The sequence below is a fragment of the Rana temporaria genome, chromosome 12 (assembly GCF_905171775.1).
Source record: "Rana temporaria chromosome 12, aRanTem1.1, whole genome shotgun sequence".
NCBI classification, from domain to species: domain Eukaryota; kingdom Metazoa; phylum Chordata; class Amphibia; order Anura; family Ranidae; genus Rana; species Rana temporaria.
The window spans coordinates 99,463,247-99,476,157 of record NC_053500.1 but is presented as its reverse complement, the minus strand read 5'-3'; the positions used below and the strand labels follow the sequence as shown (position 1 = coordinate 99,476,157).

Genomic DNA, 12,911 nt, shown 5'->3' with positions numbered 1-12,911 from the left:
TATGCATATTATTATCATAAATGGGTTTAATATAACCCTATGTATATTTATAACCAATATTCCACCCATAATCCCCATGTAGAAAAATAATTGTATGCATATGATCAGCAATGGGTTAAATATGTTCATTGTCAGGAGTTAACATGATATTCCTCCCATAAACCCCATGAGAAATAATAATTCTACCCATATTTCTATCAAAAACAGGTCAAATATCATTTTTCCTTCATTTCTGTATACATTGGCGTATAACGCGCACTTTTTTCCCCTTAAAATCAGGGGAAAATCGTGGGTGTGCATTATACGCCGATCCGCTGTCTCTGAGCGCCGCCGCCGACATATACCGAGCGCAGTACACTCGGCTATGCTCGGTCGCGCTTGGCTCCGCTCCCGGTCACGCCCTGTGCCGCCTTCTAGCCTTTATGCGAGAGGAGCCAAGCGTGGCCGAGCATAGCCGGGGGTACCCGAGTGTACTGCGCTCTGTATATGTCGACGGTGGCGCTCAGAGACAGCGCGGGAGAGCTCAGAGACAGCGCGGGAGAAGCGGGGAGGACACCACCGAGGCCGCAGAACCAGACAAGGCCGCCGTTGGACGCCGGGCAAGACACCGACACACTGTAAGAAATGTTTTTTTTTTCCAGGAATTTCCCTTCTAGAGTATGGGTGCGCACTATAGGAAGATAAATACGGTAATTTACTATGATCCTGTTGTACAGCTGCATAAAAAAAAAACAGCAAGTGTACAGTTAACCACTTCCATACTGGGCACTTAAACACCCTCCTGACCAGACCAATTTTCAGCTTTCGGTGCTCTTACACTTTGAATGACAATTACTCATTCATGCAACACTGTAGCCAAATGATTTTTTTGTCCTTTTTCCCCCACAAATAGAGCTTTCTTTTGGTGGTATTTGATCACCTATGCGTTTTTAATTTTTTGCGCTATTAATGAAAAAAGACCAAAAATTTGAAAAAAAATGATTTTTTCTTAGTTTCTGTGATAAAATTTTGCAAATTATTAATTTTTCTTCATAAATTTTGGCCATAATTTATACTGCTGCATGTCTTTGATAAAAATAAACCAAAGTTTTTGGAAATTATTTGGTCTGTGTGAAAGTTTTAGAGTCTACAAGCTACAGTGCAAATCCTAAAAAATTATCACATCTGATCACACCTGATGTACTGAAGGCCTATCTCATTTCTTGAGACCCTAACAAGCCAGGAATGCCCACAGATGGCACTGATGAGGTGGCACTGATGAGGTGGCACAGATGGCACTGATGAGGTGGCACAGATGGCACTGAGGCAGCACAGATGGCACTGAGATGGGTACTGATGAGATGGGTACTGATGTGCACCGATGAGGCCTGTGTACTGGTGGACACAGGTGGGCACTGATGAGGCGGCACAGATGGCACTAATGAGGTGGCACAGATGGCACTGAGATGGGTACTGATGAGATGGGTACTGATGTGCACTGATTGACTGTGGCACAGGTGGGCACTGATGAGGTGGCACAGGTGGGCACTGATTGCAGATGTGCACTGAGGTGGCAGATGGGCACTGGGCACAGGTGGTACTGGTGGCACAGGTGGGCATGGTGGTACTGGTGGGCACGGTGGTACTGGTAGGCACAGTGGTACTGGTGGGCACACGGTGGTACTGGTGGGCACACGGTGGTACTGCGGGGCACTGTGGTACTGTGGGGGGGCACTGTGGCAGGCACTGTAGTACTGGGGGGTACTGTGGGGGGCACTGTAGTACTGTGGGGGGCACTGTAGTACTGTGGGGGGCACAGGTGGTGGCACTGGTTATTCATTTTTTTTTTTTATCGCTGGTTACTTTGATTCCTCTCCCCTCCTCACACGCGGTGTCTGTGTGAGGAGGGGAGAGCCGGCAATGAGAGATTATCTCATATGTTTACATATGAGATCATCTCTCATTGGCCGCACAGATCGCGCTGTAAATAGCCGCTGCGATTGGCTATTTACCGCGATCTGTGTGGACACGGCCAGCACAGCAGTTCCCCGCTGCGCGCTCGGAACGAGCAAAGGGGCGGCCGTAAATAGACGGCCTGTTAGAGATTGAGAGCCACAAAGTCGTACGGCCGTCAGCTAGTGGTTAAACATTAGCAACTGCTTTTTGCAACATTGTATCAAGCACTGCAGGAAAGAATAACATATTTTGAGAAACAACAGAATCATTACCATATATATGTGTATACAGTGCACTGACATCTTGTGAGAGTTCTCAGTATTGCAGCCAATAATCCAATCATCCCATCATCATAATATGCAGTTTAGTACGTCCCTATTAATTAGAAATACGTTCTAATATAAATATTCAATTTTTTTCTTACATGTCTGCAGTTATAATTGTTAATTTGTATAGCTTTCTAATTTGTAGTCGATTGAATTATATAGGTTTATGTTAGTCAGTGATACACAGGCGCTAATATGTGACGGCGCGCAGGCACCCTGCGGCGATTGTGGATGAAGTATGTGGTGCCACCTGACGTTGTTTTCGGGTGCACGCGCATGAGCAATACAGCGAACGCGTCAAAAAACTTCTTCCGGAAATGACGTAGTTCTAGAATTTGACAGAACGGCTGGGAATACGAAAGCAGAGACTGCGAGAATGAGGCTTGGAGAGCAGAGGAGGAAGGAGTGAATGCTAAACATTACGCAGTATTCTGACAGGCAGATAACAAGGGGACTTGATGACTAAGGTACTGTGCCACAGAATTCACAAGGAATGAAAGTGACGGAATACTAGCAGGCGTTAAAGATTGAGGGGGAATGCCACCTATATAGTTGACTAGACACTATATGCTTGTAAGCACGTAAACCGTTGTGTGGAGTTGTTTACCTGGCATGTTATGCTGAAAAGAATTGGTACTGTGATTTATAAACTGGTGAAAGGATTAGACTAGACGATAGAGGTAGGGACTCGATAGTGCCTGCCTAGTGGCTGTATATAGTATTGTGTTGCTGAGGGTATCTAGTACAGTGCTGTGTTGCTGGGTATGCATAGTAGAGGTCGACCAATATGTTTTTTTTTCTGGCCGATGCTGATATTTAGAAATCGGGGCGGCCGATGGCCGATATATGATGCCCACTTTTGCAGCTAAAATTTTAGGCCGATTTATTTTTTATTTTTTATTTTATTTTATTTATTTATTTTTTATTATTTTTTTTTCCCTTCATCTCATAAACTCACCTACTCCCACTCCACTCCCCCCTACTTGCTCCTGTGACTCTACCACACACTTGATGTCCTAAGTACAGATTGCACTGGTTGGCACTGGCAGGTGACATTGGTTGGCGCTGGCAGATGGCACTGGATTGGCACTGGCAGATGACACTGGTTGGCACAGATTGTCACTGGCAGGTGGCACTGGTTGTCACTGGCAGGTGGCACTGGTTGTCACTGGCAGGTGGCACTGGTTGTCACTGGCAGGTGGCACTGGTTGTCACTGGCAGGTGACACTGATTGTCACTGGCAAGTGGCACTGGTTGGCACTGACAGGTTGCACTGGCAGGTTTCACACTGAGCTTATGGTGTAACTGTGTGTGAAACTGACATGTAACTGAATGCAGAGAGAGAGAGGAGCTGTCAGAATCCAGCATTGATGTCGGGACAGGATCCCGCAGCTATCAAACACCAGCCAATGATTGGGCTGCTTAAGAAAGGGGGCGGGAACAACATACACATTGCGGCCCGCTCAGATCATATCAGCTGGTGTTTGATAGCTGCTGGGTCCCACTCCACCCCCGACATCAACACTGAATTCTGACAGCTCCTCTCTCTCTGCATTCAGTTACATGTCAGTTTCACACACTCAGCGGCTTCGGCAAGAGCCACGCTGCTCTGCCAACAGAGTGTGGAGAAGGGAGGAGGAACACTTGTGGGCACGGTGCGGTCAGTGTAAAATATCGACCTAATTTGGATAATTTTGTCTCAAAAATGTACAAATATCGGCCAACCTCTAATGCATAGTGTAGCACTGTGCTGCTAGGTGTACATTGTGTAGTGCTGTACTTCTGTGTGTACACTTCTGTATAGAAACCAATCAGTTTCCAGGTTTTATTGCCAAAGCTTAATTGAACAAGCTGAGGTTAGACGCTGATTGGCTGCTCTGCAGAAGTGAGACTGACTTTGCACTCTCCAGCTTTAGTAAATGAACCCCATGGTGTTGTGATGTACGTCTGGGTGTATTTAGTGTAGTGCTGTGTTTATGAGTATATAAAACGCAGTGTTGTGCTTGCTGGGTGTGAATAGGACAGTGCTGTGCTGTTTTGTTGTGTTTACATTGTGCTGTGCGCTGCTGCTGCGTGTACGTTGTGCGATGCTCTGATGCTGGGCTGTAAATTGTGCAGTGCTCTGCTTCTGCATGTACATTGTGCTGTGCTCTGCTGCAGTGCTGCTGAGTTTACATTGTGCTGGACGGTGCTGTGTTGCTAGAGTGCACACTGTGCTGTGTTGCTAGAGTGCACACTGTGCTGTGTTGCTAGAGTGCACACTGTGCTGTGTTGCTAGAGTGCACACTGTGCTGTGTTGCTAGAGTGCACACTGTGCTGTGTTGCTAGAGTGCACACTGTGCTGTGTTGCTAGAGTGCACACTGTGCTGTGTTGCTAGAGTGCACACTGTGCTGTGTTGCTAGAGTGCACACTGTGCTGTGTTGCTAGAGTGCACACTGTGCTGTGTTGCTAGAGTGCACACTGTGCTGTGTTGCTAGAGTGCACACTGTGCTGTGTTGCTAGAGTGCACACTGTGCTGTTGCTAGAGTGCACACTGTGCTGTGTTGCTAGAGTGCACACTGTGCTGTGTTGCTAGAGTGCACACTGTGCTGTGTTGCTAGAGTGCACACTGTGCTGTGTTGCTAGAGTGCACACTGTGCTGTGTTGCTAGAGTGCACACTGTGCTGTGTTGCTAGGGTGCACACTGTGCTGTGTTGCTAGGGTGCACACTGTGCTGTGTTGCTAGGGTGCACACTGTGCTGTGTTGCTAGGGTGCACACTGTGCTGTGTTGCTAGGGTGCACACTGTGCTGTGTTGCTAGGGTGCACACTGTGCTGTGTTGCTAGGGTGCACACTGTGCTGTGTTGCTAGGGTGCACACTGTGCTGTGTTGCTAGGGTGCACACTGTGCACTGGTGTGTTGATGAGTGTACGTAGTGCAGTGATAAAAGGGAAACCTAAATGCAAAAACATATACCTTTTTTGTAAATTGTGTGTAAGGGTATTGATTCATATATGCAATGGAAATTAGAAGATGTAACTTAAAGGGGTTGTAAAGGTAAATGTTTTTTCACCTTGATGCATCCTATGCATTAGGGTGAAAAAACTTCTGACGGTACCGGCCCCTCCCCGAACCACCGTTTTACTTACCTGACCCCTTGAAAGTCCCGCGCGCGTCCTCGTGATCCTCTTAGGTTCCCAGCCTGGCCGTTGATTGGCTAGGCTGGATAGATTAATAGCAGCACAGCCATTGGCTGGCGCTGCTGTCAATCACAGCGGATGAAACGAAGTGCCGGGGGGCGGGACTGAGTGACACAGTCGGCGGCTATGCCCGCCGCTGTTTCATGGGAGCGCGCTCGCAAAAGCTTTCCACCATGCAAGCTTTGCGAGGAGGAACCGAGACAGCCGCCGAGGGACCCCAGAAGACAGGGTTAGGGGACACTCTGTGCAAAACGAGCTGCACAGTGGAGGTAAGTATAACATCATGTTTGTTATTTAAAAAAAAAAATAATGTTTGCCTTTAGTGTTCCTTTAAAGCATATCCATCTTTTGTGCATACATAATAATATGGTGCAGTAGTAAATATTCCTCTATCCCCCATGAGGTGGGGGTACAGGCGGTATCTCAGTGGCTTGAAATTAGCCATCCCCTAGCGCAGTGGTTCTCAACCTGGGGGTCGGGACCCCCTCGGGGGTCAAATGATGATTTGCCAGGGGTCACCAAATCCTGTGCTGTTCCTGAAGCCCGCACCACTCTCCCAGCCTTTTGTGGCTGCTCAGCTTGGCTGTCCCTGGAGCCGGTGGCCACCCAGCTGTGCTGTTCCTGGAGCACACGGCCATTCAGTTCACGGCATGGCTGGGGGGCAGAGACTAGAGGTCCGCTGACTGGTGAGGTGGGAGGGGCTGGAGGAGACCCTATCTCCCTGATTTCAGCATAGGTGTCACTGCTACAAGACACCACAAAGTTGGAGACACATTGGGTAACACTACCTGTGATTATAGTTGCCATTAAAAGTCCCCACTACAGATCTCAGATCAGCAGATGACTTTGATCAAGAGCACCTAAGTTGGCCGATCAGAACTCCCCCAAGCATTGCCACTCATCCCACATGTACCATATGAGGTTTTAATACTGTACGAGTGGAGGTGACTCAGGGAACGCTAAATTTCGGTGGGTTAGGGGCGCAAATGACTTGTCTTGTGTGCCGACAACCCACGCTACGAAAATAATTGTACTATTAGGGGTCCCCACAACTTGGGAAATTTTATCAAGGGGTCACGGCATTAAAAGGTTGAGAACCACTGCCCTAGCGGGTCCACATAATGGATTTTTGATTGCGCTCCTTTAAATGATGCTAAATAACAACTTTTTTGTTTTTGATAGTAAATACTATCGTCAAAAATGGGGAGTAGCCATGGGAGCCTCCTGTGCCTTGTCCTATGCCTGTTTACATCTGGGATGGTGGGAGAGGGAAGAGGTGTGCAGCCATTCGGCTTTCAGGGAACAGATGGCACTCTGGGTACGATTCATTGATGATGTGCTGGAGGGGTTCAATGAAACAATTTGAGTTGTCCATTGGGGAATACCTATAAAGCGGATAGGAACCAAATTGAGTTCTTGGACTTGTTGATCCACAAGGAGGGTGCAGGGATTGTGACTAAGACATATAGAAAGCCTACAGCTGGCAACACCCTCCTCCATGCCACCAGCCATCATCCATGGCCTCTGATTAGAAGCATTCCCACAGGACAGTTCCTGTAAATTTGCAGGAATTGTTTCAATATAAAAGTCTTTCATAAGGAAAGTAGAGAACTGAGTCAGAGATTTCAAAATCGTGGGTACACCAATTCTATTATTGGACAGGCTAAACCAAAAGCATTAAAGGGGTTGTAAAGGTTTGTGTTTTTTCACCCTAATGCATCCTATGCATTAAGGTGAAAAAACACCAGCCAATCACCAGCCCCCCGTTTTACTTACCTGAGCCAATTTACCTGCTCGCCGCGTCACACGGGAGCGTGCCCGCAAGGTAACCCCCTTGGGAGAGAGCATCCCAGAGGGAGTTATCTATTGCAGGGAGGAGCCGTGAGAGCCGCCGTGGGACCCCAGAAGTCGAGGATTGGAGCCACTCTGCAAAATGAACTGCACAGTGGAGGTAAGTATGACATGCTTGTTATTTCAAAACGGAAAAACGCAAACCTATAGTATCACTTTAACCACTTAAGGACCGGACCAATACGCTGCCTAAAGACCCAAGGTGTTTTTACAATTTGGCACTGCACTGCTTTAACTGGTAATTGCGCGGTCATGCAATGTTGTACCGAAACAAAATTTGCGTCCTTTTCTTCCCACAAATAGAGCTTTCTTTTGATGGTATTTGATTGCCTCTGCGATTAAAATTTTTTGCGATATAAACGGAAAAAGACTTTTGAAAAAAAATGATTTTTCTTATAACAAAAAGTAAAAAATATCGAATAAACTAAATTTTAGTCAAACATTTAGGCCAAAATGTATTCAGCCACATGTCTTTAGTAAAAAAAATCGCAATAAGCGTATATTTATTGGTTTTCGCAAAAATTATAGCGTCTACAAACTAGGGTACATTTTCTGGAATTTACACAGCTTTTATTTTATGACTGCCTATCTCATTTCTTGAGGTGCTAAAATGGCAAGGCAGTACAAAACCCCCCAAATGACCCCATTTTGGAAAGTAGACACCCCAAGGAAACTGCTGAGAGGCATGTTGAGCAGTGGCGGCTGGTGCTCAAAATTTTTGGGGGGGCGCAAACGAAGAAGAAAAAAAATCGCAGCCTCACTGTGCCCATCAAATGCAGCCACTGTTCCATCAATTCGCACCACTGTGCCATGCCATCAAACGCAGCCACTGTGCCATGCCATCAAACGCAGTCACTGTGCCATCAATTGTCACCACTGTACCATGCCATCAAACGCAGTCACTGTGCCATCAATTGTCACCACTGTACCATGCCATCAAACGCAGCCACTGTGCCATGCCATCAATTGTGGTCACTGTGCCATCAATTGTCACCACTGTACCATGCCATCAAATGCAGCCACGGTGCCATGCCATCAAATGCAGCCACTGTACCATGCCATCAAATGCAGCCACTGTACCATGCCATCAAATGCAGCCACTGTACCATGCCATCAAATGCAGCCACTGTACCATGCCATCAATTGTGGTCACTGTGCCATCAATTGTCACCACTGTGCCATGCCATCAAATGCAGCCACGGTGCCATGCCATCAAATGCAGCCACTGTACCATGCCATCAAATGCAGCCACTGTACCATGCCATCAAATGCAGCCACTGTGCCATGCCATCAATTGTGGTCACTGTGCCATCAATTGTCACCATTGTGCTATGCCATCAAATGCAGCCACTGTACCATGCCATCAAACACAGCCACTGTGCCAATTGTCCCCACTGTGTCACTGTCCAGTCATCCATCCACCTCGGAGCTTTATATTATAACCTGCTGGGACTTGTAGTTCTCCATCGTCTCCTGGGGCTCAGGTGCATGCAATCCACCATCTTTGTCCAGTTTTTCTCACTGCTGGGACTTGTAGTCCCATAGATGGTGGATTGCATGCACCTGAGCCCAGGAGAAGATGGGGAACTACAAGTCCCAGCAGGTTATAATATAAGACTCCCATCCACCTAGGAGCCTTATATTATAACCTGCTGGGACTTGTAGCTCCCCATCTTCTCCTGGGCTCAGGCTGGTGACGGCTGGCATTTCACCCATAATATGCATTGCATTGAACATTAAAAATCATTTATTAAAGCCCAACTCCATGAAAATGTTAAAAAAATCCACCCTTGCAATGAGCCTACATCTGCACTGGGTTAATTGCTCACCATGTCTAGTGAACATTCGGCCGAAATCGCGGCACCCCCATCCCCCCCTTTTGCAAAAAAGGTAATCTTTAAAGAAGGGGGATGGACCGCTCCTGCTGCCGCCGAACTTTACAAAGAAAACAGTCCATTACAGAGGGGCAGAGGCAGGCGGCATAGCTCAGCTTAGCTTACCTGTACTCGCACTGAGCGCCCCGAGTCCCGACGTCACTTCCTGTTCTTCCAGGGACGTCGGGACGGAACGAGCACAAATAGTGGATGCACCCGCCCAGCCATAACAATGCAGTCCATCGCGCCGGAAGCAAGTGGCGCGATGGACTGCGCCACAAAGGCATTTTTGGGCTGCCAATGTAGCGCCACGTCTGCAATCCCGTGATTGCACAGACGTGGCGCTACCCATACTGCGCTGTTCCCGGCGCCCGATGCCCGGACTCCGTGCACATAAGAACCTTTTTTGGAATTTTTTTTTCCTTAAAGGGACATGTTTAAATACAAATTTTTTTTTTTTTTTTTTTTTTTACTGACTGGGGGAGGGGGGGCGGCGCCCGGGCGCCCTTTATGGGCGGGCCGCCACTGATGTTGAGTCCATTGAATGCTTTTCCCGCAACTTGGGTCAAAATATAAAATATTCCATGGACTTGAGATGCCTCTCAGCAAATAGCTTGGGGTGTCTACTTTCCAAAATGGGGTCATTTAGGGGGGTTTTGAATTGTCCTGGCATTTTATGCACAACAATTAGAAGCTTATGTGACACATCACCCACTCTTCTAACCACTTGAAGAAAAAGCCCTTTCTGACACTGTTTGTTTACATAAAAACATATAATTTTTTTGCAAGAAAGTTAAGTTGAACCCCCAAACATTATATATTTTTTTAAAGCAAAGGCCCTACAGATTAAAATGGTGGGTGTTGCAATTTTTTTTTCCATACAGTATTTGCGCAGCGTTTTTTCAAACGCATTTTTTTGGGAAAAAATACACTTTTTTTTTATTTTAAAGCACTAAAACACACTATATTGCCCAAATTATTGATGAAATAAAAATGATGATCTTAGGCCATGGATACCAAACACGACATACTTTAAAATTGGGCACAAACGCGACAAACTACATACATTTTTAAAAGCCTTTACAGCAGTGGTCTCAAAGTACCGGCCCGCGGGCCATTTGCGGACTGGTTAAAATGGCCCGCAGGCAGGGCGGTGGGGTGCTGCGGAAGTGGGGGGAGTAGATTTCCTTCACATGCAGAGTAGCGCAGGAAGCGTCTCTGTCATAACTTCACTTCTCAGTCTCGCGCTGCAGCTGCTCCCTGCCCCCGGCGCCCCCCTCTCTTCTTATCATCATTCACATTTGCTTGTGATATCACCTGAGATGGACGAGGAGAGGGGGGGGCCGCCGTGGGGGCGAGGAGCAGCCGCAGCGTGAGACTGAGAAGTGAACTTATGACAGACGCTTCCTGCGCTACTCTGCATGTGAAGAAAAAAACACAACAAGTAAACGCTGACATGTGCCGAGATTGTGCCCTGATTGTGCCCCATGTACCCTGAATGTGCCCCCTTTACCCTGAATGTGCCCCGATTGGGCCCCCATGTACCCCGATTGTGCCCCCATGTACCCCGATTGTGCCCCCATGTACCCCGATTGTGCCCCCATGTACCCCGATTGTGCCCCATGTACCCTGATTGGGAAGTCATGTGCCCCATGTACCCTGATTGTGCCCTCATATGTCCCATGTACCGTGGATGTGCCCCATGTACCGTGGATGTGCCCCATGTACCGTGGATGTGCCCCATGTACCGTGGATGTGCCCCATGCACCCTGATGTGCCTTAATGTGCCCCATGCACCCTGATGTGCCTTAATGTGCCCCATGCACCCTGATGTGCCTTAATGTGCCCCATGCACCCTGATGTGCCTTAATGTGCCCCATGCACCCTGATGTGCCTTAATGTGCCCCATGCACCCTGATGTGCCTTAATGTGCCCCATGTACCCTGATGTGCCTTAACCACTTGCCCACCGGGTTAATTCTGGCACTTCTCTCCTTCATGTGAAAATCACAATTTTTTTGCTAGAAAATTAATCAGAACCCCCAAACATTATATATTTTTTTTAGCAGACATCCTAGGGAATAAAATGGCAGTCATTGCAATACTTTTTGTCACACCGTATTTGCGCAGCGGTCTTACAAGCGCACTTTTTTTGGATAAAAATCACTTTTTTGAATTAAAAAATAAGACAACAATACATTTTGACCAATTTTTTTATATATTGTGAAAGATAATGTTACGCCGAGTAAAATGATACCCAACATGTCACGCTTAAAAATTGCGCCCGCTCGTGGCATGGCGTCAAACTTTTACCCTTAAAAATCTCGATAGGCAACGTTTAAAAAATTCTACAGGTTGCATTTTTTGAGTTGCAGAGTAGGTCTAGGGCTAGAATTATTGCTCTCACTCTAACGATCGCGGCGATACCTCACTTGTGTGGTTTGAATACCGTTTTCATATGCGGGCGCTACTCGCGTATGCGTTTGGTTCTGCGCGCGAGCTCGTCGGGACGGGGCGCTTTAAAAAAAATTTTTTTGGTTTTCTTATTTATTTTTATTTAGTTTTATAATTTTTTACACTGAAAAAAAAAAAATAAAATTGATCACTTTTATTCCTATTACAAGGAATGTAAACATCCCTTGTAATAGAAAAAAGCATGACAGGTCCTCTTAAATATGAGATCTGGGGTCAAAAAGACCTCAGATCTCATAATTAGACTTAAATGCAAAAAAAAAAATAAAAAAAAAAAAATGTAATTTTTTCAAATGACAAAAAAAAAAAATGTTTCTTTAAGAGGCTGGGCGGGACTGACGTTTTGACGTCACTTCCGCCCAGCAGAGCTATGAGGACGGGTGAAGGAGATTTCTCCTTCAGTCCCGTCCCCGCTCAGCTGCCGGACACATCCGATCCCCTCCGCCGCTACCGACGGCTCCGGTAAGCGGCGGAGGGCGCGGGAGAGCGGCGGGAGGGGGGGGGGCCCTCTCCCGCCACCGATAACGGCGATCTCGCGGCGAATCCGCCGCGGAGACCGCCGTTACCGTGTACACCACCGCCCCCTGAAAAGATGAATATCTCGGTTGTGGCAGCAGCTGCTGCCGTTATCGAGATATTCAACTTTAAAAAGAGGACGTCTTTTTGACATGGGGCGGTGGTCAAGAGGTTAATGCGCCCCATGTGCTCTGATGCGCCCCATGTACCCTGATGTGCCCCATGTGCTCTGATGCGCCCCATGTACCCTGATGTGCCCCATGTGCTCTGATGCGCCGCATGTACCCTGGTGTGCCCCATGTACCCTGATGTGCCCCGATTGTGCCCCATGTGCTCTGATGTGCCCCATGCACCCTGATGTGCCCCATGTACCCTGATGTGCTGGGCTCTGTACCCTGATGTGCTGGGCTCTGTACCCTGATGTGCTATGCCCTGATATGCCATGTGCCTTGTACCCTGATGTGGCCTGTTGTGCTGTGCCCTGTTGTGCTGTGCCCTGTTGTGCTGTGCCCTGTTGTGCTGTGCCCTGTTGTGCTGTGCCCTGAACCCTGATGTGCGCTGTGCCCTGTACCCTGATGTGCACTGTGCCCTGTACCCTGATGTGCGCTGTACCCTGATGTCCTGGGCTCTGTACCCTGATGTCCTGGGCTCTGTACCCTGATGTCCTGGGCTCTGTACCCTGATGTCCTGGGCTCTGTACCCTGATGTCCTGGGCTCTGTACCCTGATGTCCTGGGCTCTGTACCCTGATGTCCTGGG

At 47.7% G+C, this 12,911-nt stretch overlaps 1 protein-coding gene across 1 annotated transcript in view; it reads left to right on the top strand.

The window, feature by feature from the left end:
• The first annotated feature begins 2,570 nt into the window (after positions 1-2,570).
• The window catches only part of EZH1 (enhancer of zeste 1 polycomb repressive complex 2 subunit), a 394,387-nt gene continuing 384,046 nt past the window's right edge, over positions 2,571-12,911 (top strand). The window contains exon 1 of the mRNA XM_040329824.1: positions 2,571-2,728. The gene's annotated coding sequence lies outside the window, so the exon portion shown is untranslated. The remainder of the gene's footprint in view (positions 2,729-12,911) is intronic.